The 26,845-nt window shown below is 36.4% G+C and overlaps 1 pseudogene across 1 annotated transcript; it reads left to right on the forward strand.

The window, feature by feature from the left end:
- The first annotated feature begins 2,649 nt into the window (after window positions 1-2,649).
- LOC307049631 (transcription elongation factor 1 homolog) lies at window positions 2,650-3,007 on the forward strand (annotated as a pseudogene). The gene has a single exon. The product of its transcript is annotated as a transcription elongation factor 1 homolog (transcript).
- The last annotated feature ends 23,838 nt before the right edge of the window (window positions 3,008-26,845 follow it).

Raw genomic sequence — 26,845 nt, forward strand, 5'->3', positions numbered from 1 at the left:
TTGTCTAAAGGAACACTTCTGCAGCCGTAGTCAAAGGTATGCAGGACGAGATTTTGTACTCCACAGGTACACATGGTTCAAAATGTAATGAAATCTTGGGTTAAATCCATTTCATCTGCCCTATCAATTAAGGTCATTTTAAGACTTATATGTCCTCCAAGCAGCACATAGCCCAAACAATAAGATGTTTGCCTGAGTTATTTTCCATGCATGTGGAGTCACCTGTGTCTAGCACAAGCTGAGCTGAGAGTCAGCTGCGTCAAGTTCCAGCTGAGCTGGTTAAGACTGAATAGGCCCACTGACCCTCCAGCTGGACGTGCAGGAGTGTCCGCTCAGTGAGCATTTGAATGTGCAGAGGCCTGTAGCTGGGTTAGGCCTGTGCAGAACAATGATCATTGCACTTTTTTCCAATCACATTTCCCCAAGCTCCCCACACTCCCCGTGACTCAGACCACCCTGCTTCTTTATTCTCTATACACAAATACAACAACCTTGGAGCTTCCCTGGTGGCGCAGTGGTTGAGAGTCCACCTGCCGATGCAGGGGACACAGGTTCGTGTCCCGGTCCGGGAAGATCCCACATGCCGCGGAGCAGCTGGGTCCATGAGCCATGGCCGCTGAGCCTGCGCATCCGGAGCCTGTGCTCCACAACAGGAGAGGCCACAACAGTGAGAGGTCCGCGTACCGCAAAAAAAAAAAAAAAAAAAAAAAAACAAACAAACTACTCTACAAAAAAAACAACAACAAAAACAAATACAACAACCCACTTGCCTTAGGGGAGGCAGATTTGAGGCTTGCTCTCCCATCTCCTCACTTGGATGCCTTACCAATTAACTCTCTCTTTGCTACAAACCTCAGTGTCTCAGCCTTTTGGCTTGCTGTGCATCAGGGAAAACAAACATGTTTGGTAATAATATCTATGGGGGGATCTATTTTTACTACAGTCCTATAATTTCTCCAAATCTTAAAGTACCCACAACAACCAAATCTTTGATAGGAACCAACTTTATCTCCTATCCCGCACCAGGACAAACCAATAGGCAGGCAGTTCTTTCCTTAGACATAGAAGCAGTTTTAACACAAGTCCCTGCAAAGCTACAACATAGCAAAAGTACTATGTATAAAAATTCCACATCTCCATATTGACCACCTCAAGATGAAAATAACTCTCAACAAAGTGGTTATAGAGGGAACATACCTCAACATAATAAAAGCCATATATGACAAGCCCACAGCTAACATCAAAGCTTTTCCTCAAAGATTAGGAACAAGACAAAGATGCCCACTCTCACTATTCTTATTCAACACAGTACTGGAAGCCCTAGACACAACAATCAAACAAGAAAAAGAAGTATAAGACACCCAAATTAGAAAGGAAGAAGTAAAACTGTAACTATTTGCAGATGACATGATATTATACATAGAAAACCCAAAAGACTCCACCGAAAAACTCTTGAGAACTAATAAATAAATTCAGTAAAGTTGCAGGATGCAAAATCAATATACAAGATCAGTTGCATTTCTCTACACTAATAACAAGTTATCAGAAAGAGAAATTAAGAAAACAATCCCATTTACAATTGCATCAAAAAGAATAAAATTCCTAGAAGTAAATTTAACCAAGGAGGTACTCAAAAAACTATAAGACATTGATGAAAGAAACTGAGGATAGACATTGATGAAAGAAATTGAGGACAACACAAAAAAATGGAAAGCTATTCAATGCTCTGGACTAGAGGAATTAACATTGTTAAAATGCCCATACTACACAAAGCAATTTACAGATTCAATGCAATCTTTATCAAAATTCCAGTGGCATTTTTCACAAAAATAGAAAAAACAATCTGAAAATTTTTATGGAACCACAAAAAACCCCAAACAGCCAAAGCAACCTTGAGAAAGAACAAAGCTAAAGGCATTATGTGCTGCAATTTCAAACTACATGACAAAGCTATATTACTCGAAGCAGTATGGTACTGGCATAAAAACAGACACATAAATCCATGGAACAGAGTAGAAAGCCCAGAAATAAACCCACACATATACAGTCAATTAATTTATGGCAAGGGAACCAAAAATAGGCAATAGGAAAAGGACAGTCTCTTCAATAAATGGTGTTCGGAAAACTGGACAGCCACATGCAAAAGAATGAAACTGGACCACTATTTTAGGCCATACATAAGAATCAACTCAAAATGGATTAAAGACTTGAATATAAGACCTAGAACCATAAAACTCCTATAAGAAAACAGGCTATAAGCTCCTTGACATAGGTTTTGGTGATGATTTTCTGGATTTGATACCAAAAGCAGGAATAAACAAGTGGTACTACATCAAACTAAAAGGCATCTGCATAGCAAAGGAAACCATCAACAAAATGAAAAGGCAAATAATGGAATGGGAAAAAAAATATTTTCAAATCATATATCCCATAAAGGGTTAATATCCAAAATATATAAAGAATTCATACAACTCAATAGCAAAAAAGACAAATAATCTGATTAAGAAATGGGCAGGGGATCTGAATAGACATTTTTTGAAAGAAGACATACAGATGGCCAACAGATACATGAAATTGTGATTGACGTCACTAATCATTAGGGAAATGCAAATTAAAACCAAAATGAGGTATCACCTCACACCTGTCAAAATGGTTGTTATCGGCTTCTGCCGGGAGCTGGAAGTCAACTGTCTCCCGGGTGAACGAGGCTGTTGCAACGAGGGTCGGCAAGTGCAGTTTTGCCCTCCTGCAGATGTGGTGCGCAGAAAGTCAAAACAGAAGCCACCCCCCAAGAAGAAGATGACAGGCTCCCCTAGATGCCCAGTTCACCTGCCCCTTCTGCAACCACGAGAAGTCTTGTGACATGAAAATGGACTGGGCCCGCAACACCAGAGTCATCTCTTGTACCATGTGCCTAGAAGAATTCCAGACACCCATCACTTATCTGTCAGAACCAGTGGACGTGTACAGTGATTGGATAGATGCCTGCGAGGCAGCCAATCACTAGCAATGCAGAGGACCCACCCCCTTGGCAGCCTCACCTGCTGGGTACCAATCCAGAGACATTCCAGGGTCCAGGGTGTGGGTCCAGGGCCTTTGCAGCCCTGTGTGTATGTGGAATTGGCATGGATGTGGGTGTGGGTGTGAGTGTGTGTGTGGCTGCAGGTGTGACTCTGGGGGTGTCCTCGTGAGCATGGGGTAGTGTTGAAGGGTTGCTGGGCTCCAGGGTCCTGAACTGCCTCCCTTGGCTCCAAAAGCCTTTGACTTGTTCCCTCCTCTGGCACCTGGCCCCCTGGCTTTGGGGCCTTGGCTCCTCCAGGGACCTGTGTCCTGACAACCTAGGTGAGGGCAAGCCCAGCAGAGGCTGCCTCAGGACTCTCCAGCATCTTCCCCCACCTCACCAGCACTTGTCCATTTGAACTGGACTGACTGCCCATCCTCCTTCCCTGCCTTCCAAGGCCTGTGGCCTGGGATTCAAGCCACAGCCCCACAGGCCCCCTGGCAGAGCAGCCTGTTTTCATGTTTGGCCACTTTTGTAGAGGAGGGAGGGACTGGGTTGGGGATAGCTGTCAGTCACAAGCCCTTAAATAAAGCAGCCAACACACACACACACACACACACACACACACACACACACAATGGTTATTATCAAAAAGGTAAGAAATAACAAGTGTTCATGAGGATATAAAGAAAAGGGAATCCCTGTACTCTGTTAGTGGGAATGTAAATTGGTACACCTATTAGGGAAAACAGTATGGCGTTCCCTCAAAAAATTAGAAATAGAACTACCGGGGCTTCCCTGGTGGCGCAGTGGTTGAGAGTCCGCCTGCTGATGCAGGGGACACGGGTTTGTGCCCCGGTCTGGGAAGATCCCACATGCTGCGGAGCGGCTGAGCCTGTGGAGCCATGGCCGCTGAGCCTGCGCATCCGGAGCCTGTGCTCCGCAACGGGAGAGGCCACAACAGTGAGAGGCCCGCGTACCGCAAAAAAAAAAAAAAAAGAAATAGAACTACCATGTGATCTAGAAATTCCACTTCTGGATATTTATCCAAAGGAAACAAAACACTAACTTGAAAAGTTATCTGCTCCCCCACGTTCACTGCAGCATTATTTACAATAGTCAAGACATGGAAGCAAACTAAGTGTCCATCAATGGATGAATGGACAAAAAAAATGGTATGTATATATACAATGGAATATTATTTAGCTATAAAAAAGAAGGAAATCTTGTCATTTGCAACAACCTGGATGGAACCTGAAGGCATTATGCTAAGTGAAATAAGTCAGAGAAAGACATACCATACAATCTCACTTATATGTAGAATCTAAAAAACAAAAAACAACAACAAAAATGAATGCATAACTACAGAGAACAGGTTGGTGGTTTCTAAAGGGGAAACGGGGTGGGGGATGGGTGAAATGGATGAAGGGCACCAAAAGGTACGAACTTCCAGTTATAAAATAAATAAGTCATGGGATATAACATATAACATGGCAACTATAGTTAATAAGATGGTATAAGCATACCTTGTTCTATTGTACTTGAATTTATTGCACTTCACAGATATTACATTTTTTACAAAAATGCAGTTTGTTGCAATCCTGCATTGTCAGAAAATGGTTAGCATTTTCAGCAATAAAGTATGTTTTAATTAAGGTATGTACGTTATTTTTTTAGACATAATGTTATTACACACTTAATAGACTACAGTATCATATAAACATAATTTTTATATGCCCTGGGAAACTAAAAAATTTATGTGACTCACTTTATTGTAATGTTCACTTTACTGCTGTGGTCTGGAACTGAACCCACAATGTCTCCGAGATATGACTGTATTGTATATTTGAAAGTTACTGAGAGAGTAGACCTTAAAACTTCTCATCACAAGAAAAAAAAATTATATGTGGTGATGAAAGTCAACTAGACACTGTGGTAATTATTTTACAATATATACACATATCAAATCACTATGTTTTACACCTTGAAACTAATGTCATGTCAATTATATCTCAATTAAAAAAAATCTAATTGGCAATAGCCAAATGATAAAATAGCTAGGAAAAGGTAACAAACGTTCAAAACCTATATGAAGAAACAACAAAATTTATTTCAGCAAGATAAAATATCTTGTTAAAACAAGAGCTGAATAAATGAAAAAACAAAGCAAGTCTGAATGTAAAATTTAAAAAAAGAAAAAGAAAGAAAAGGGAAAAAGCAGGTAAATTTCTAAATGTTAACTGACTCTATTCCCCTATCATTAAACATAAAAACCTTATGGGAAAAAATAGAAATTCAAATAAAATTAACATATACTTGTCATAAAAAAATCTATTTGTGGGGCAGTATGGATAACAAATGTGTAAATTTCAGAATGAGATAGACAAAAGTTGGGAGGCTGGTTAATTTTCCCCTCCTTCTCCTGCTTCAGCCTTGTCCACTTGGGCATCCAATGTTCACAGTGTCAAGCTGCCTCTCAGTCACTGCATTGTTAGCATGCTGTCTTTGGTTGATTCTTTACTTAACATATCAAGTTCAGCAATGGCTTCATCAAAAGCTGACTTAACAATCTAAGTCTATTGACAGATGAATATGTAAAGAAAATGTGGTATATATATACAATGGAATACTATTTAGCCATTAAAAAGAAGGAAATTCTACCATCTGCAAAAACATGGACGGACCTTGAGAGCATTATGCTAACTGAAATAAGTCAGACTGAGAAAGAAAAATATCATATGACCTCACTTATATGTGAAATCTAAAATAAACTCATAGAAACAGAGTCAGAATTGTGGTTGCTGGGGGCAGGGGCATAATTGGGTGAAGATGGTCAAATGGTATAAACTTCCAGTTGTAAGATAAATAAGTTCTGGGGTATAATGTACAACATGATGACTATAGTTAACAGTGCTGTATATTTAAAAGTTGCTAAGACAGTAAATCTTAAAAGTTCTCATCACAAGGAAAAAAAATTATAATTATGTGAGGTGATGGATGTTAGCTCAACTTACTATGGTAATCATTTTGCAACATATACATTTTTTAAAGCTTTATGTTGTACACCTTAACACATATAGTGTTATATGTGAATTATATTTAAATAAAACTGGAGGGGAAAAGAGCTCTCTTTGCAGATTTAAATAAAACTGGAGGGAGAAAGAGCTCTCTTTGCAAGAGAGCAGGCTTTTTCCAGGAAGTTTAGAATCGCACAATAGAACACAGAGAAGTTACAGCCCAGACCCAATACGATAGGATGTTTTTGGTTGCATTTTCTGTTTCTGACTTGGAAAGCTTCTTGGTAGGCTTGCTGTGACTGATCCATAATCATTTCTTGTCATCACCAGCAGTAAACTGACCAAGTAACAGTAGTAGTCTCCTTTCATTTTCAAGTAGAAGACTTTGCTCTGGGTTTGTGAAACACTGGGGATGAAGAATTTTTTCCAAAAGAGACAGTAAATCATTTGCAGATATCTCAGAGATCACTTTCAATTTTCTCTCTGTATTCTCAAGCCATTGGAACCTTCCATCATTTTCTCAGTACTTAAGACAACCCTCCAAGATGATCCATGGGTTCCAGAACATTTTCATAAGCTACTGACAGAAGATTAATTCGGTTTCTTGCTCAGTTACAGACTTCATGCAGGCTGCCACGTCAACATATCACTCAGCTTGCTTGCTCAGTTTGGCCTCTGCACCAGCGTGTTTTCATCCGTGACTGGAAGTTTGTGCCAGAAGTGGATGGTGGTGGATGGAGAGGAGTCCTGCTGGCTCTGAGCAATGGCAGTGGCGAGGCTGAAACTGTCCCTGGATCTTGCTGCTCACAGGCTCTGTGTTTCTGTCTTCAATTTGTGGCAAAGTGAATATGAAAGAAGTAATAATTGTGTTACGCCTTGATCCTTAAATTCATTATAGTAGCTTCCTTTTCCTTGTGGAGGATTCCAAACTGATCCTATGAACTCTTGCAGAAATTTCAGCTCAGGAAATGATAAATGTTTATCCCATCACCAACCTCTTTAGTAAATACTTCTCCAGTCTTTTACAGGGTTTGGGAGTAATTCTCACTTATTCAGGTGATCGCCTGGGTTTGACTGCCTTGGGTCTCTCTGCTTCCTTCTAAATCACTTTTACCACAAGTACTGTAACCTCCATAGTTACAACAAAGTTGTATATAATACAACAAAAGTTGTACATAATCAGCATTTCCTATAATTAATGATATCACTTAATTCTTAAATTCACCTCTGTGGACAAAGAATGTTGCCTGTGATATCAAAAACAATAGACGTTGCAGCCATCGAGCCACTGGCCACTGCAGCAGGCCCCATACCCTGAGGGGATTCAGGTTGGAGAAAGCAGAATACTGGACCTAGATACTTAAGGTGCCTATCAAAGGAAGGATTTCAATGAGCTCAGCCTCTCTTGCATCTTCCCATACATAGAAAAGCACTAAATTCATGAACGCGAGACTTCTGGTGTTTCTTTAATTAATAGTAATCTTTTTCATGTTCTAACTACCTGTTTTTTTTTGTTTGTTTGTTTTTTGGCAAAAACTTCTGTATATTTTTGCTCCTCCTTTACCTCTTCAGAATAGTCCCTCAGGGCTATCTGAGAGCCTATCTCCCTGGCTTAAGTCCTCAGTATGTCTGCCAAATAAAACATAATTCTCAACTTTTAGGTTGTGCATTTTTTTCAGTCAATACCTAATTAATGCAAATATTTCAAAAAATGAATGTTTTTCTTGAAAGTAGCATGCAATTTACTCAGCCATTGAAAGGGTCGAAACTGGGTCATTTTTAGAGACATGGATGTACCTAGAGAGTGTCATATAGAATGAAAAAAGTCAGAAAGAGAAAAACAAATATTGTATATTAATGCATATATGTGGAATCTAGAAAAATGGTACAGATGATCTTATTTGCAAAGCAGAAATAGAGACACAGATGGAGAGAACAAATGTATGGATACCAAGGGGGAAAGGGGAGGGGGGTGGGAGGAATTGGGAGATTGGGATTGACACATATACACTATTGGTACTATTAGACAACTAATGAGAACATAATGTATAGCACAGGGAACTCTACTTAATGCACTGTGGTGACCTAAATGGGAAGGAAACCCAAAAAAGAGGGGATGCATAATTATGTATAGCTGATTCATTTTGCTGTACAGTAGAAACTAACACAACATTGTAAAGCAACTATACTCCAATAAAAATTAATTAAAAAAAGAAAGTAACATGCAGTATGTACTTTTTATTCTTCTACCCTATGTTAGAAGAATGAACAAAACTTTAAGTTACTTTTTTCAGAATATATAATTTCAACATGATAATTTAGCAAAATTTGGCATAAAATTTTGAGATTAACATATAATTTGTAATTTTATACATTAAAAAAATCCACAAAATAAAATATTTTATAACGTTTGAATATATTCATAGTAAAGCCAACTGTGTTGAATAAAGTCAGATATATTAAAAGGATAAAAAATTAGAATCCATTTAGCTGTCAAAAAAAAGACTCATTATTACAAAATCCAAATCATCATAAATCACAATAATGAGCCTCAAGTAGAACTATTACATTGTATTATGCTGCAGTATTTCAGGTCCTTAAAATAAGTAAAATTGTATGTATTTTAATATAAAAAGATACCATATACCCATCCTCTAAGTTATTGCTTTCCATCACGATGATGGATTTATGTTAATCATTTCATCCTCTTTTGAGTAGTTAAATCTACAATTGTCAAAAACAGCAAACATTAAGTAGGCTAGACTTCTGAGTAATATTCCCAGTAATCTGTTGACCAAGATGGCCTGAGGCCTTTAAAGTTCCCCTCAGTTTGACTAAATTGTAAACAGGTTTTTTTTTAAGACTATAAACTTCTGACCTCCCTTTTCTTAGATCAAGTACTTTAGAAAGCTTTCAATCATAAATTATTTCTCTGTCCCTTTGAGATATAAATTTTCTCCTAGCCTTTTGTCCACTTTACAACTCAAGAATGTCTTTCTCAGGGACCTGGGAGCCATTCCTTTGAAATGTAATCATCAAGAAAGATAGGGACACTATCTCCCAGTCTTTATGGGAGGATAGAAGCCTATCTTCCATAAGTTCCAATTAGCAAACACAGATGGCCTAACACATTGACCAACCTCCTCTAAAGTCCTCCAGTACTTTTCCATCAGCTTGCCCCAGGGCTTAAAAATCCTCTGGCCTTTTGTTCCCCAGAATTGGGTTTAATCTCTCTACCCTGTTGCAATAGCCCTGAATAATGTCTTCCTTTCCTGCTAAACTCTGTCTAGTACAATTTTTGACACTGTTTATAGAATTTTTCACCTTATCCAAGAAATGTACTCATTAATTGCCAACTTTTTGCAAGGTCCTATCTTAGGCACTATCAAAATGAATGCTCCGCCTTAGAGATTATATTTGAATGTAAATATAGAGTGTCCTAATCAAGACTATAATTTAGAACAAGTTTGTGTCCAGTGTTTTTAGATTCTTTGTTATTACCTTCTCTAGCTAAAAGGAGTGTGTATTCCCTACATGCAGGTACTTCAGAAGAACACATGGAGTTGCAGAATGGAAAAAAAAAAAAATCCAAATCCTCTAGCCAAACTGACTTATTTTCTTAGAAGTTTTATAGTTTTAGGTTTTATATTTAGGTCTATAATCCATTTTGTGTTAATATATTATATAATGCAAGCTAAAGATCAGAGTTCATGTTCTTTGCTTTGTTTTGCTTTTGACATATAGGTATCCTATTATCCCAGTCTATTTCTTGAAAGCAATGACCCTTTCTCCAGTTAATTGCCTTTGTGTTTTTGTCAAATATGTTTTTCATATGTATGAGTCTATTTCTGGACTCCTCCTTCTATTCCGTTGCTTTATTTGTTTAGCTTGATGCCAATACCACTCTGTCTTGATTATTGTAGCTTTATAATAAACCTCGATATCAGGCAGTATTAGCCATTCATTTTTTTTTCTTTGTTAAGCACCTTTAAATTTGGGGGCTACGTGTAGTTCTGTAAGCAGATAGAGTAGAGGGTCCCCAGAGAAAGAGAACCAAGCATAGCTTTCTTGACATAAGAGAAGATATTTTTGGCCTAAGACATTTTGTGATCTAAGCTTGGCCACAATGCTTGTCCTTGAACAGGTCCCAGCAATTAATTACATTAAGGGAACAAAAGAATGTAGGAACAAAGGTCTGTTATCAGGCAACAACAGTAACAATAGTAAAGATAATATATCAGTTGTAAAAACTCCCAGTTCTGTTTCAATGTTAAAGATTAGCCTGAAGTGCTCAACCACCAGATCAACTGGAAATTAAGGGAGGATGAGGTTGACCTTTTCTGACCCTCCTGACTTCAATCAACTAAAGCTTAGACTCTGAATATGAGTCCCTTCGTGAATATACATGTAAGAGCTTCCCCAACTTTGTTGTTCAGAGAAATGTTGCTTTGGGAAAGATCCCTGGTGCTCTCCTTACTTGCTGCAAGTAATAATTACTTCCTTCTCTTGATCTTTCACTTGGTTGTGTCTTTTGGCCTGACTCCCACAAAGAGGCAAACCCAATTTTGTGATAACCATTCCGTAGCATTTCTATATGAATTTTAAAGTCAACTTAGTAATTTTTACCAAGACAAATATCCTGCTAGGATTTTGATTGTGAATTTGTTGATCACAGTATTGATCCTTCAGGCCATGAGTATGGTATATCTCTCCATTTATTTAGGCTTTCTTTAGTTTCTTTCTGTAACATTTTATAATTTTAATGTATATATTTTACATTTTGTCAGATTTACCTCTAAGTATTTAATAACTTTGATCTTATAAGTGGCACAGTTTTTCACTTCAATGTGTGAATATTTATTGCTAGTAATATCAAAATACAATTATTCTTATGTATTGATCTTGTTTCTACATGCCTGATAAAACTTATTTACTAGCTTTAATATAAAGCTGAATAGAAGTAGTGAAAGACAGCCTTGATTTCTGTCATAGGGGAAAGCATTCTCTCCTGATCATAGGGGAAAAGCATTCCTTCTTTCATCATGATGTATTATGTTAGCAGTGGGATTTTTTTTAATTGGGTTATAGTTGCTTTGCAATGTTCTGTTAGTTTTTGCTGTACAAAAAGATGAATCAGCTATATGTATACATATATTCCCTCCATCTTGGAACTCATGACCAACACCCCATCCCACCCATCTAGGCCACCACAGAGCACTGAGCTGAACTCCCTGCCCTATACAGCAGGTACCCACTAGCTATCTGTTTTAAACATATATATATGTTGATGCCAATCTCTCAGTTCATCCCACATCCCCCTTCACACACTCCCCCCCACACCGTGTCCACTTGTCCATCCTCTACGTCAGTGCATCTATTCCTGCCCTGCAAATAGGTTCATCTGTACCATTTTTCTAGATTCCACATATATGCATTAATATACAATATTTGTTTTTCTCTGACAATTTATTCTGTATGACAGACTCTAGGTCCATCCACATCTCTACAAATGACCCAATTTCATTCCTTTTTATGGCTGAGTAATATTCCATTGTATATATGTACCACATCTTCTTTATCCATTCCTCTGTTGGTGGACATTTAGGTTGCTTCCATGTCCTGACTACTGTAAATAGTGCTACAATGAACATTGGAGTGCATGTGTCTTTTGAATTATGGTTTTCTCAGGGTATATGCCCAATAGAGGGATTGCTGGGTCATAAGGTAATTCTATTTTCAATTTCTAAAGGAATCTCCATACTTTTCTCCATAGTGGCTGTATCAATTTACATTCCCACCAACAGTGCCAGAGGTTCAGTTTTCTCCACACCCTCTTCAGCATTTATTGTTTGTAGATTTTTTGATGATGGCTATTCTGACGGGTGTGAGGTGATACCTCATTGTAGTTTTGATTTGCATTTCTCTAATGATTAGTGATGTTGAGCATCCTTTCATGTGCTTGCTGGCAATCTGTATATCTTCTTTGGAGAAATGTCTATTTAGGTCTTCTGCCCATTTTTGGATTGGGTTGTTTGTTTTTTCGATATTGATCTGCATGAGCTGTTTGTATATTTTTAGAGATTAATCCCTTGTCAGTTGCTTCATTTGCAAATATTTTCTCCCATTCTGGGGGTTGTCTTTTCATCTTGTTTATGTTTTCCTTTGCTATGAAAAAGCTTTTAAGTTTAATTAGGTACCGTTTACTTTTGTTTTTATTTTCATTACTCTAGGAGGTGGGTCAAAAAGATCTTGCTGTGATTTATGTCAAAGATTGTTCTGCCTATGTTTTCCTCTAAGATTTTTATAGTGTCTAGGCTTACATTTAGGTCTTTATTCCATTTTGAGTTTATTTTAGTATATGGTGTTAGGAAGTGTTCCAATTTCATTGTTTTACATGTAACTGTCCATTTTTCCCAGCAACACCTACTGAAGAGGCTATCTTTTCTCCCTGTATATTTTTGTCTCCTTTGTCATAGATTAGGTGACCATAGGTATGTGGGATAATCTATTGTCTTTCTATCCTGTTCCATTCATCTATATTTCTGGTTTTTTGCCAGGACCATACTGTCTTGATTACTGTAGCTTTGTCGTATAGTCTGAAGTCTGGGAGCCTGATTCCTTCAGCTCTGTTTTTCTTTCTCAAGATTGCTTTGGCTATTCAGGGTCTTTTGTGTTTCCACATAAATTGTAAATTTTTTTGTTCTAATTCTGTGAAAAATGTCATTGGTATTTGATAGGGATGGCAAGACTGTTACAAGAGACAAGGAAGGACATTACATAAGGATCAAGGGATTGATCCAATAAGAAAACATAACAATTGTAAATATTTATGCACCCAAAATAGGAGCACCTCAATCCATAAGGCAAATGTTAACAGCCATAAAAGGAGAAACCGACAGTAACACAGTAATAGTGGGGAACTTTAACACCCTACTTACACCAATGGACAGGTCATCCAGACAGAAAATAAATAAGGAAACACAAGTTTTAAATGACACAACAGACCAGATAGACTTAACTGATATTTATAGGACATTCCATCCGAAAACAGCAGAGTACACTTTCTTCTCAAGTGCACATGGAACATTCTCCAGGATAGATCACATCTTGCGTCACCAATCAAGCCTTGGTAAATTTTAAAAAACTGAAATAGTATCAAGCATCTCTTCTGACCACAACGTTATGAGATTAGAAATAAATAATAGGAAAAGAAACTGTAAAAAAAACACATACACAGGGAGGCTAAACAATATGCTACTAAATAAGCAAGAGATCATTGAAGAAATCAAGAGGAAATAAAAAAATACAAAGAAATAAATGACAACAAAAACACAATGACCCAAAACCTATGGGATGTAGCAAAAGCAGTCCTATGAGGGAAGTTTACAGCAATTCAATCCTACCTCAAGAAACAAGAAAAATCTCAAATAAACAACCGAACTTTACACCTAAAGCAACTAGAGAAAGAAGAACAAACAAAACCCAAAGTTACTAGAAGGAAAGAAATCATAAAAATCAGAGCAGAAATAAATGAAATAGAAACGAAAAACACCATAGCAATAATCAATAAAACTAAAAGCTGGTTCTTTGAGAAGATAAATAAAATTGATAAACCTTTAGCCAGCCTCACCAAGAAAAAAAAGGAGAGGATTCAAATCAGTAAAATTAGAAATGAAAAAGGAGAAATTACAACTGACACCGCAGAAATACAGAGGACCATAAGAGACTACTACAGGCAACTATATGCCAATAAAATGGACAACTTAGAAGAAATGGAGAAATTTTTAGAAAGGTACAAGCCTCCCAGACTGAACCAGGAAGAAACAGAAAATATGAACAGACCAATCACAAGTAATAAGGTTGAAACTGCAATTAAAAATCTTCCAACAAGCAAAAGTCCAGGACCAGGTGGCTTCACAGGCAAATTCTATCAAACAGTTAGAGAAGTACTAACACCCATCCTTCTCAAACTCTTCCAAAAAATTGCAGAAGAAGGAACACTCCCAAGTTCATTCTACGAGGCCACCATCACCCTGATATCAAAACTAGACAAAGATATCACAAAAAAAGAAAATTACAGGCCAATATCACTGATAAACATAGATGCAAAAATCCTCAATAAAATACTAACAAACAGAATCCAACAACACATTAAAATGATCATACACCATGATCAAGTGGGACATCCCAGGGATGCAAGGATTCTTCACTATATGCAAATCAATCAATGTGATACATCATATTAACAAACTAAAGAGTAAAAACCATATGATCATCTCAATAGTTGCAGAAAAAGCTTTTGACAAAATTCAACACCCATTTATGATAAAAATTCTCCAGAAAGTGGGCACAGAGAGAACCTACTTCAACATAATAAAGGCCATATATGACACACTCACAGCAAACATCATTCTCAATGGTGTAAAACTGAAAGCATTTCCAGTAAGATCAGGAACAAGAAAGGATGTCCACTCTCGCCACTCTTATTCAGCATAGTCTTGGAAGTCCTAACCACGGCAATCAGAGAAGAAAAAGAAATAAATGGAATCCAAATTGGAAAAGAAGAAGTAAAACTGTCACTGTTAGCAGATGACATGATACTATACATAGAAAGTCCTAAAGATGCCACAGAAAACTACTAGAGCTAATCAATGGATTCCGTAAAGTAGCAGGATACAAAATTAATGCACAGAAGTCTCTTGCATTCCTATACACTAACAAGGGAAGATCAGAAAGAGAAAGTAAGGTAACAATCCCATTTACCATTGCAAAAAAGAATAAAATACCTAGGAATAAACCTACCTAAGGAGGTAAAAGACCTGTACTCAGAAAACCATAAGACACTGATGAAAGAAATAAAAAGTGACACAAAGAGATGGAGAGATATACCATGTTCTTGGATTAGAGGAATCAATATTGTGAAAATGACTATGGCAGCACGAGTTTTGTAGATGTCTTTATCAAGTTTAAGTAAGTTTCTTTCAATTCCCAGTTTGCTGGCAGTTTTATCAGCAATGGAGTTTGGATTTTGTCAATTGCATTTCTGTGTGTCTATAGGGATGATCGTGTATTTTTTTTCTGAACGTTGGTTAGTTATCAAATATGCAAACAACCTTTCCTTCTCAGATAAAATCCACTTGTTCATGATATATTCAACTTATGTATTATTGGATTTGGTTTACTAACATTTTATTAAGGATTCATTTTTCATCTGTATTCTTAAAGCATATTGTGTAGTTGTTTTATTCTTTTTTGTTTTTTTGTTTGTTTTTAAATGCTGGTGTCATCAAATGAATTGGGTAGTATTCAGTCCTCTTCAGTTTTCTAGGGGAGTTTATGTAGAATTGATATTATTTCTCCAAATGTCTGGTAGAATTTCCTGGTGTTTTCTTTGTGTTAAGAAATGCAAATTCAATGCAAATTTAATTCTTTAATAGATATAAGGCTTTTAAGCTTATCTAGTTTTTCTTGAGTGAGCCTTTTATAGTTTATGTTATTCAAGGAATCTATTTTCTCTCAGTCGTCAAATATATTGGCATAGAGTTGTTTATAATATTCCCTAAATATATCTACTGAATCCGTAGTGATGTCATCTCTATTCCTAATTTGTGTTTTCTCTCTTTTTTCTTGGTTAATCTAGTTAGATGTTTATCAATATTATTAGTCTTCTCAAAGAACTAGCTTTTGGTTACATCATTTTATCCTGTCTTGCATTTGTTTCAGGCATCCTACTCTGTCCCTGTTCATCCATCTTGATCAGAAGCAGAGGTCTTAGCATGTGTGTTTTATAATTGATTTGAATCCTTTCTTGATAAAGTCAGGAAATAAATTCACACCCACTCAACACATTCACATACGTGCACGTATACACACACACACAAGTAAATGAACAAAATCTAAATAACTATTCTCACCATGTAATGTCTTTTATTCTCATTCAGCTTAATGCTGTAATGCTAACTTCTATTACTCCTGGACCTCTGTATTTTACTTGCCCTGTCCAATTCAAACTAATACCATATTCTGTCACCTCAACTTTTCATTTGCCCTCAGAACACATATTAATAGGTATTTGTCACTCTAGACTACTGTTTAAGCCAACAACATGTCATACCCTTTAGGTCTGTCATTTCCCAGAACCACTGTTTTCTCAATATGTCTTATGCCATTTGCCCCATAACCTGACCTAAATGTGCCTATCCTGACTGCAAGAATTTTGATAATATCTATAAAATATAATGATATTAAGAAAATTTTAATTCTGAGAAAGAGCACATATACAATTTAGGGGGGCAGAAAGAGTATACAAGAAGACAACCGCAAAGGGCAAAAATGCAGAAATAGTGTTTTCAACTAATGACAATATAATTTAACGTAATTTTTTATCCTTTATAAGTGAAACCGAGTAGGACCCTTTGGGGCTCCTGGGCATGGAAGCCTTTCTGTGTCCCCCATTCCTTATCTTTAGGGAAAAGACTCCAGCCTCCATGACCTTCCCTAAGTCCCAAAGGGCAGATTTGAACAGTTGCTACAAGGAAGGGAGGGGATGCAGAGACAAGGGAGGAGTAGTCAAAAAATAATAGTCCAGGCCTGGGACAGTGTCCTGGTTCCACCTCAAGGGATACACATAACTATATCTCTGAGCCTTTACAGAACTAAAACCCCCAACAAATGGATGATGTCAGCATTCTTCATTCCAGAGAAGACCACCTGAGGCCAGATTAAAGGAGTGCAGGTCCTACACACACCCTAATCTTATCAGCAACCCCACCCTTGAACCATTGCTATAAAACTCCTCCCTCGTTTGAACACAGTTTTTGAGGCAGGAGGCTGCTGTGTCCCCCTTTGCCTGGCAAAACAATAAAGCTATTCTTTTCTACTTCACCCAAAACTCTGTCTTCAATTTTCAATTCAGCACCAGTGCAGAGGCTGAGTTTTCGGCATCATAAGTACCATTGCTAACATGATTTTTAAATGTCAAACTTTTTGTGGAAAAGTTATGTGATGCTATTAAATTCAAAAGAACAGCATGTTCATGTTCATGATTCATATTCTCTGAAGGAATACTGACTGAAAAATATGAGATTTTACATAAGTGCTGCCATATTGCTCTATTCTTAATGGAAATGTATCCATGTTTTATCTCAAAGATTTTTTAAATAAAATGTTTTTTGAAAATAAATAATACCCCAATTAGATTATATAAATCTATATTTACCTAGTCATGTATGCCTAATTACAATTTAGGAGCATATATCCAAAGCCAGAAAGAAAAATCTGTTTATTCCCAAAATGGCCTTTGAAGTTGGTGAACTATTTCATTCAAATATATTGTGAGGATACTTATCATCCTACTCAGTTCTAGACAAATTCAGTGACAGCTTTCCAAAACTTTTATAGAAAATATACAACAATCTTAAACATAGGCCCATCCCTCAGTAAGAATATAATCTGATTTCTTTCCCAAGCAGAGTTAGTAGCACCCTCATCTCTATCCCCAGTGGCACTTTGACCTGTCAGGGAGGAAAAAGTTTTCCTCTACTCTTCTAGGTTCTTCCAGCTGTTCTAAGAATTAACTTGACATAGGACAGATTAACAGGAGAAAACCAAACAAAGTTTAATAACATATATACCTAAGAAATCCAGGAAAACAGAGTAACTCACAAAAATGGCCAAAGTCCTTACCTCAAATACCTTCCTCACCTAAAAAGGATGCTAGGGTGGGGAGAGTCAGCTTTGGGAGGTTAGCAGTACTGGCAACTGGGTGACTGTGATGCAGATTTAAGTCTTGCCTTCTCCATTGATAAGACTTTTGAGAGACTTGGTCATCTTCCTCTTCCAGGACAAATAGGGAGACACCCTTACAAATGGGAATTTCCCTTACAAATGTAAATGTTTCTTACAAAAGGGCAACTCCTACTTGGTGTTCAGAGCCTTTCAGAGTGCCACTTCTTAGAATGTAACCGGCTAAAAACGATTAATATGCTAAAGAGATATATTTTAGGGTGACAAATTTTCCTCCCCTGCAGAACAAATTCTTTCTATTTCAAAAGTGCTTGCTTGACTTTATAGTTTATGTTTTGTTTTTGTTTTTAAGTAGTGAGAAATAACTCTCCCCAACTAGATTAGAACCTCTTTAAAGGGAGGGAACATGTTTATTTTCATCTTTATCCTTATGCCCTGCAGGGTGTCTGGCCTATGTTTAGAGACTCAATAACGTTCTACGGAGTCCATGAATGAATTAGAGGATAAATAAACAAAATAATAAATAGATTTAATACAAATAAAGATATCTTATGGCTTCACAGAAATCCAACATTCACATTTCTTTCATATAAGCACATTGTTTTTCAGGATTTATTTTCTTTTCAGATATAATATAGATATATAGATATATATGATATATATCTTAATAATTAACTAACTCAGAGATACTGTTAATCAGAACTCATTTCTTCCTTCCTAATCAAGTGCATGACTCAGCTCCTAAATTATCCGTGGTAAAAAGGTACTGGATCTAAAACAAAGGTGTCTGAAATTCTTTGACCAAATTTTAGCTCTGAAACTATTCTTAGAAAATGGTGGTTGGGCATCCAAAAAAATCAAGCCACTTTATTTACTTCATTTTTCAAAGTAAATGGATCTGTTTATGTTAATAGAAACTAGAAAATGTCATGAACATTTTTTTTAATATGTGGCAGAGAAAATGCTATTTATTCACCCAATTATTTCATATTCTCACAAGCACAGCTAAGCTTCACTTCCCAGCCTCCCTGCATCTAGAGACCATCATATGGACAATTCTCTCTGACAGAATGTGAGCAGCTGGGTTGCATCACTTGTAGCCTGAGGAAGTAAAGATCAGGTGCACCTTTTCTGTGCTCTGTGTTCTCCTTCCATGATGTTGGAATAGACTCCAAGATAACAAAGTTGCAAGATGGAAGGGTTTGGGCCTCTTAGCCCCTACCTGGAAAGGAGCTGTGCAGGATAGCAGCTCAAACTGCAACTTGCTATAGCCTTAGCAGGAAGTACACCTTTGTTATTTAAAGCCACTGAGGTAAGAGTTTGATTTTTTTTTTCCCCTCAGCACAGCTAAAGCTACATTGTCTAATAAATTTAAAACTCACTAATATTAAGTAAAATAACCTCTGCTGTTGGAATAACTATAATTGCAATAAGTATAATTTGAGGGATAAATCCCTTTATTTTTCAGTAATACTTTAGATTTAGTAACTGACTCAATGCCATAGCTTAAAACTTGTTCAGATTGTTCACTTTTTAAAAAAGCTATATGATTACATTTTATCTTTTTAATTGGAAATAAAGGTAAAAAGCAAAATTGCAATGGAATAATAATTACTAAAATGTTTCTACAGGGAAAACATTTTCTAAGGGGAAAAATATCACTTTGGGTGATGCTATTCTCACCTCTCTTCCTTCACTGTCACCTTAGTATTATCATAAACATTAATGACACTGACTAAGCTTCTTCCCATTTTTCTACTCCTGTATGGAGGTTTGCCCTCTCCACAGTATTTTACTTTTAATAAATGCCCAGGGAAGTAGATTGTCCAGCTGTGATAACACTTGAACTGAGTCTATATCTCAAGAATGTTTTCTCAATTTGAACACAAAAACAGGATTCTAATCCTTTTATATGATGAGTAGACATTCACCTTCTAAAAAATCTGATTTTGGTATACCTTTCAGCCAACTTTGACAAAACTCCACAATCTAAATGTGTAATATTATAACACTTCAAAATATAAAGTCAAATCAAAAATCAAAATCTAAGTAAGAAACATCTAAAGTAAAGAGTGACTCATGGTGTTACTTCTAATGTTTTTTGTACATGTATTGATCTAGTTTAATTTAAGGTGAGTAAAATGGTAATTATATGATCTTAATTTAAAAGTGTATTTTCTTCAGAGGAACTTAAATGAATTTCTAGATGCAATTTTATTAATGCTGCAGTTAGGTAATCTTGTCTTTATTTAACTGAAGGACAATTTTAACTTCCAAAAGTATATGACAAGCAATACAAAATACCCAAGATTTCCAAAGACTGAAGTTATGAGCAACATTAATACATGAGGAGTTATATTAGTATATGACCTTGCTAAAATGGGGAAATTGATTAAATCGGAATATAAACAAATAAGCTAGGTCTGTTTCAGATTCTGATTCCAAAGTAAGTTGGATGATTTTATATCAGCCCCCTTGATCAATCTAAATGAGCATCTCTATAAAATGAGAGGGGTAAATCAAGACAAACTCTCACAGCAACAAAATCCAAATCTAGCAATAATTTTCTCTCTGGGTCCAAACTGGAAACGATAGAGAAGAAAACAAGCCTAATCATCTCGTTACCTAACTAATTCTGGGTACTACAAGGCAATGGTAGTGATAATAATAATAACAACAACAACAACAATAAAAAATACACACAGTCACACACACAGACAGCTGCACACACTACGCTACACCATGCCTTCTCAATGCCTTGCAGGTGTCAAAGTGAGCTTCTGTAATTCCTCTTTTATTCTTTTGAATTTTTATGTCTTTTAACTTTAATTTACATACAATAAATTTGCTTTTTTGGTGTAGAAGTCTATGAGTTTTAATGAATGCATAAAGTCTTTAGAACAACCACCACAATCGAGAAACAGAACAATTCTATCAGTCAAAGAAAATTTTCCCACGTTGTCCCTTCGTGGTCAACATCTCACACACTCCCAATCCCTAGAACCTGCTACCTACTGATTTCTTTTCTGTGCTTATAGTTTTACCTTTTCCAGAATGTTTATACTGTTGATGACAAATTAATTAATAGTCAGTCTATGAAAGAAGTAGGGAATTTTATTCGAGCCAACCTGAGGGTTATAACCTGGCAGACAGTCTTTCAGAAAGCCCTGAGGATTGTTCCACTGGTTAGAGGTCAAAGCACAGTTATACACGTTTTCAAAACAAAGGGTCACACATCAAAGTAACAGATTGACAGTTTACATAGTCCAGATCTGCACATACAAGGTGAGTAGTGGGTCATCGTGACCCCTTACAGGATTTAGAAAGGAATGTTATCTCTTAAGGAGTTACCTTGCTGGCACCAGGAGAAAATTGCTCTTTTCAGTTGAGCAGGCGTTCCTGTGTCTTCTAAGGAGGTCTAGTTAATGTATAATGGAGATGCACAATGCACACTAAAGAGAGATAGTGGCCCAAATGGGCAGAGAGAATTTTATATTCAAAAATTTTCCTATCCTGCCTTAAAAATAACTTTATCTCATATCTTTATACAGGGAGAGAGAGAAGAAAGAGAATGAATTATACAATAGCCTTTTGTGTCTGACTTCTTTCACTTAGAATGATTCATTTGACATTTATCTATGTTATTGGTTTGTATCAATAGTTTATTCCATTTGATTAATGAGCATTACTTCATTGCATGGATATACCATAGTTGGTTCATCCATTCACATGGTGAAGGATACCGATTGTCTCTGTTTTGGGCAATTATAAATAAAGCTGATATAAACATGCACTATAGGTTTTGATGTACACATAAACTTTTGTGTCTCTTAGGTAAATACCTAGTAGTGAGACTGCTGAATCATATGGCACAGATACATTTAACTTTATAATAAACTGCTCAATTGTTTTCCAAAGTAGTTGTACCATTTTGCATCAACAATGAACAATCATTCCAACTGTTTCACATCCTCATCAGAAATGGCTAATGTCAGCTTTTTGTTTTGTTTTGTCTTGTTTTAACTATTCTAACATGTGTACTGGTATCTCACTGTAATTTTAATTTTTGTTTCCCTAATGACATATTATGTTGAGCATCTTCTCATGTGCTTGTTTGCCATCCTCATATCTTCTGTGGTAAAAAGTCTATTCAAATATTTTGTCTACTTTTGAATTGGGTGGTTTCTTTTCTTATTTTTGAATTCTGAGTGCTTTTTTTTTTTTTTTTTGGTATGCGGGCCTCTCACTGCTGTGGCCTCTCCCATTGCAGAGCACAGGCTCCGGACGCATAGGCTCAGTGGCCATGGCTCACAGGCCCAGCCACTCTGCGGCATGTGGGATCCTCCCAGACCGGGGCACGAACCCGTGTCCCCTGCGTCGGCAGGCGGACTCTCAATCACTGCACCACCAGGGAAGCCCTTGAGTGCTTTGTATACATCTTGTGACTACTTTTGAATTGTAATTACAGGAGGCAATGGAATCTCCATCCAGGATCTTATCAAGAAACTCTTACACATAGTTCAGGTGGCTTGCTCAGAATATTGTAGTAATCTGTTGTAGCAGTAAATCAAGTCATGTTTTATCTAATCATGCTTTTTTTCTACCTCTACTTCTTTGATGAGAATGTAAATTGGTGTACCTTTTTGGAATTTTGCCAATGTCTACCAAAACTTGAAAATGTATAAACCCTTTGATCTAGTAGTGCTATTTCTTAAAAAATTAGTCAGAGTTACTTAGTGCATCAAAAGTGGACTTATTGACTTAGGATGATGTTCCTTATTGGTGTTCTGAAACCGTTATTGGATAATAAGTTTTAGCAAAATTATATGCATAGATTGATCAATTTTTTAAATAAAAATTATGTGCAGATCTACTCATTCAGTAAATATTTACTAAGTGTCTTCTGTTTGCCAGGAGCTAACTGTGCTATGCACAGGGAATACAGAGATAAGCAACCATGTTCTCAGAAAAAAAAAAAAAAACAATTACATAAAAATGCATAGACCTTAGAGATAGAAAATAAAGTGGCAATTTGAAGGATAGAAAGAAAATCATTATCATGCAAAATATAGCTCTAAGTATCCCAAATATATAAATTAGTTTACATTCTTCTTTAGAGGTACCTGGATAGAAAGGTAAACAAAGAACAAATTATACTATAGTGATTAATGTGAGTATGGAGGAGGGAGCAGCAGGTTCTAGAAGACAATTGTTCGAATCCTAGTTATGTCAGTTTCCACCTGTGTTTAACCTCATCTATAAAATGTAGGTATTACAATTATTGTGTGAATGAATGAAATATTCCAGGTAAGGCAGCACAATGGCTGTCACATAGTAAGTACAAAATGAATGTTAGCTGCTATTATTATTATTATTATTATTACTGTTACTGAGCAGGACCCTATGGGGTCTTCCCATGACAGACCCTACCTCCCCATGTCCTCTGCCTGCCTCATGAGTGTAGAAAAACTTTAGTCTCCCAGGCCTCACCTGAGTCAAAAAGGCTGGCTCAAAAATTAATGACAGAAGAAATGTAGTAACAAAAAATAGCAGTTGAACCAGGGGAACTGGTAACAATTTAAACAATAGATCAGCCATATAGCTGAGTCACAGAATCTTTAGTTCCTCCCTGAAGGACATATATAACAGTGTCTGATACACATTCCTGAGTTGTTTTGCAGATACTAAAACTTCCACCAAATGGTAGAAATTAACTGCATGATGACCATGAACACGTAGCCTTCAGATTGGCTGGAGCCTGAGAATTGATGTTAACCCTTGTGACACCACCCTGTTACCTCACCATCAACCAACCAGAGCATTGTGCACCAGCTGATCACACACCCTGTGACTCTGTCCCTCACCTAGCCTTTAAAAACCCTTCCCTGAAATTTATCAGGGTGTTTGGGTCTTTTGAGCACGAGCCACCCATACTCCTTGCTTGACCCTTGCAATAAACCTTTGTCTGCTCCACACTCCAACATTTCAGTTTGTTTGGCCTCAGTGTGCATTGGGCACATGAATTTGAGTTTGACAACATAACCCTTATCCAAATGAATTAAAAAATGGTAATTTTCAATCAGGCATATCAATGATTTTGTCTGTATCTAAAGTAGACTTTGACTTCTAGGCATTTATTTTTAAAATGTACATTTCTTTAAATTATTTATTATTCATTAAAAATGAATATTTTGTGGGGATCATGGCAGTGGGGAGATCATTTGAGATATTCCTCATTAATATTATCTTCCTCCATGAGTAGAAGGATACAAAATTTAACTATTAAAGAATAATGCTTGAACATTGGAGCAGTAATATTGGCACCCCTGAAATAAAAGACTTGGTTTGCAAATAACAGGAAGGTTGCAAAGTGTTTTGAAATTTTATGGCATCTAATAGATATAATTAAGGGGTCAGTAATGGCCACAATTGCATATGGATAATATAAGGAAATGAGTCACTCATCCTAATCCTTAATGATATTGGAAAGGAAAGGTTACATACTGGCAAGCTTGTTAGCATTTTCCTCACATTTCAAATCTGTTCCTGAAAGATAACTGCAGCTGCTGCGGAGAGAATTCAAAGATAAAAGCAGTCTTAGGTTCTACAAAACTTAAGATAGAGATGTTATCCCTGAGGTCTCCCCTCAATGCCTATGTACAATGCCTCTGCAATTAGCATTGGCAGTTGATTTTATAGACATGAGCTACTGAAAGGACGTGTTGTTGAGTAAGGAAATCCTTTAAACAGAATAAGACAGAAAATTAAAAAAAAAAAAGTAAGGAGGAATAATAATAGGGATTTATAAAGTATGTTTTGATTGCAAACTGGTCACCTAAGAGTGTTTTTGAACTGTTCATTATGTTGTCATGTTGCTAAACTCTTTTGACTTGGAAAAGATAAATAACCACAAGACAAAGAAATTCTTCAAATATCTTCCTAAAATTATTGACTTGTGCTATATAGAGCAACTATAAAAATGTTTCTATTATTTCACCCTTTTTTACCCCTTTACCTTTATTTTCACTTCAGAAGGAAAAGGAAAGTGGTTGTTAATGTGACATCAGAGACACAGTTTCAAAGATCTGTCCCCTGTGGTCTTCCACTCCCACTTGCTGTCTCTATAATTCAGGAAGAAACAAGGCTACCTGTTTCATTCCAGCAACTTGACAGCTCTCCTAGTTGAGCTAATAAATTGTAAAGTCACTCTTAAGCACATTAGACAAAGAATACAGTTGTATATCTTGCTTCTGAGATTCTTAATAATTAAACTTGAATGTGTGCTGTCACAAAGACTTTTCTCCTTTTAAATCTCTTTGAGTTTACTTTCTTCAAATGAAGTTAAATTTTCAAGAATGTTTATACCCTTAATTGAAAACTCCTTAAAGACAGGAGCTGTTTAATCTTTTTATATCCTCTGCACCTAACACAGTGCCACCCACATAGTCAGTGCTCATCAAGTATGTAAGGTAAGGAAAGAGCAGGAAGAGAGAGGAAAGGAAAAGGGAGATTTTCTACAGTGAGATAATAACTGGATAGTGCAATTCCCTGAACTTTACACCTGTTCTGTTTGAGAATTCTAAAAATTAAATTGAACTTTGTTTAATTTAGCCATAATATGAATTTATTTAAAATTATATAAAATTTAGCATACCTGAGCCAATATGTAGCTCCAGGGAATATTTAGTATTATGTTGTAGTCTCTGTCCTTCATGTCATTATTCTTAAAAGTATCATTTATTGGAATCACCATTACTTCATTTTTTAAAAATAAAATGTTTGGACATTTTTTTAAATATAAAAATTATGCATGCTTAGCATTTGGAAAATGTAAAAAACCTATTTTAAATATATATTCAAAGAAAATATAAAACAGTATAAGCTTATCCATGAATGGGGAGCAGAATTTACTACCCCAAAATATGCCTCTTTGGCATAAGGATTATCTTTAGTTTGTTTTTAAGAAATAGCAGACATAGGAGAAGCTCTGAAAATGTAGTAGGAGCTTACCCTTTTACAAGAGAAATTTATAGTTGTAAGGGAAATCCCCATTTGCAAGGGTGTCTCCCTCTCTGTACCAGGAGGAGGAGGATGAATAATATCTAGAAACTCTTATCAGTGGAGAAGACACTTAAATCTGTTATAATAATCATACTCTTTTTCACTTTGCTTTCTCTGAAAATTTCCCATAACTAGCCTCTCCCTACCCCCAACATCTTTCTTTTACTTTTGCCTGAAGATGGTATTTAAGGTGGTAGTTTGGGCCACTTCAGGGAGTTACTCAGTTTTCCTGGATGTCTCCTTTATATACAGGAGGTATACATGTTATTAAACTTCTGTTTGTTTTTCCCATGTTAATCTATCATTTTATTACAGGGGGTCTCAGACAAGAACATAGAGGGATAGAGGGAAAATTATTTATCCTCATCTACACCCTGTAAACAAAAGAAGGTTGCTCACCGTTCAGTTCTACAAGAATCAAGTCATTAGCCACTGAAATAGCTGATGTACAAGTACACCCTGAAAGGAGTTCAGGATAAAGCATTCTGTGTTTTGTATATATGAGCCCCTACATAGTTAAAATGCATATCTAAGGAAGAATTTCAATGGCCCCAGATTCTTGCATCTTCCCATACCTAGATAAACACGGAAATCATTAACTGAGATATCTGATCCTCATGACTAACAGTAACCTTTTACCAAGATGTGTGTTTGACTACATGTGTTTCCCAGACCAAAAAAGAAAAGAAACTCATATACATACTGGCTCCTCACCTGCCTCTTTGGAGCAGTTCCTCAGAAGCTATCTGAGAGGCTGTCTCCTGGACTATAGTCTGGTCCTCAGTAAGTCCCCAAATAAAACTGAAACTCACAGCTCTCACATTGTGAGGTTTTTTATTTTTCCAGTCAATAACCCGTTATGCTACTTCCCAAGAATAATCACTATTTATATTTTGATGTATTTCCTTCTTGAAATTTTTTATTTTCCTATTTTTTCATAACTGAGGCTTTCTATATAATTTTATATCTTGACATTTTACATGATATTATACCTAATTATCTTATGGCCCTTTGTAAAATA

Source organism: Hyperoodon ampullatus (assembly GCF_949752795.1).
Source record: "Hyperoodon ampullatus genome assembly, chromosome: 3".
NCBI lineage: Eukaryota > Metazoa > Chordata > Mammalia > Artiodactyla > Ziphiidae > Hyperoodon > Hyperoodon ampullatus.